This window comes from Nestor notabilis, unplaced genomic scaffold (genome assembly GCF_000696875.1).
Source record: "Nestor notabilis isolate BGI_N333 unplaced genomic scaffold, ASM69687v1 scaffold22059, whole genome shotgun sequence".
NCBI lineage: Eukaryota > Metazoa > Chordata > Aves > Psittaciformes > Psittacidae > Nestor > Nestor notabilis.
This window is the reverse complement of record NW_009945349.1, coordinates 23,449-24,648: the sequence shown is the minus strand read 5'-3', so window position 1 is coordinate 24,648 and position 1,200 is coordinate 23,449.

Here is a 1,200-nt window from a genome sequence, read left to right as displayed (position 1 = left end):
GTTGTTTTTTTAATCTTTTTTGGAATTGCAGTGTCAGTTCTCAGCTATACTTGAAGAGACAGATGCATGGCTACTCATCTGTTAATCACAACTGCAGGGGTTTTATCTGTTCTAATTGTTTGTATTAAGAGTTACCCTAAGGTAGTGTGAATGAAGCAATCAAACATATGCCTTTTTTTTAAGATTCAATCTCTTCTGCAGTATCTGGTGGTGTAGTGCTATTTCATCTGTTACTGAAGCTGTGATGAATAACAGAAGCATTGGGTATCCCTGTTAGTGACAACTCCTGATGGTACAGGACTGAATTTCTTAGCAGAGTATGCCTTTTGCTTTCACCTAGTACTACAAAAAAACCCCTAAGATTTAACTCTGTACTTCTCTTTTCCCATATCCTGAGAAGAACAGTTCAGCTCTATCAAGGACCCAAACTCCATGTCAGTGTCTGCATTTTTCATCCTTCAACACAAAGCTGGACTTGAGCATTTGGTGATTTGTGTCCTTGTTTCTCCTGCTCGTCCTGGCTCCCTGGTTGTAGATAGTTCCTGTTGCAGTATCTGCAGCCAGCAGCTGACTGAAGCCAGACAGAGGCCTGCACTGCAGCACATGGGGGAGCCCTGACTGCTGCAGTGTCAAGTCATAGCAGCCTGGGAGAGAGCAGCCTGGGAGAGAGCAGCCTGGGAGGCAGCTCAAGAGTGTTCATAGTTACCACAGCCTGTCTAAGGCATACCCTTAGTACTGGCTCATCTGTTTTGATTGGGATATCTTTCAAGCCATCTTTATGTATTAAGAAGTTTTAAAATATAGTTTGTTTCTTGTGGGTTTCTGAGATAAATACCATCACAGCTTCACTCTGTGTTACCTAAAGCTTTGAAGGATAGCTTTAACTGGAGGTTTTCTGGGTGTGGTTTGGGGTACCTTTTCAATTATTTTTTTAAGTTTCATTTGGAAATTGGGAAATGAATCAGTGTAATTTTTTGATTGAAAGTGACTAAGTTGCTGATTTTGCTATTTCTAATCAGTTGAGTTTGGTTTGTGAATTGCAGTTATATGGCTTGAATTTAAGTATTAATTCATGTAATGGTGATTTTGATAACTAGCTTCAAACACAAATTATCTTGCAGTATTGTGGAATATAGGAGTAGCCTTGATGTTTCTTTACAGATAGGTATTTTCCAAATTATGGATATGATTTTTTAGTAG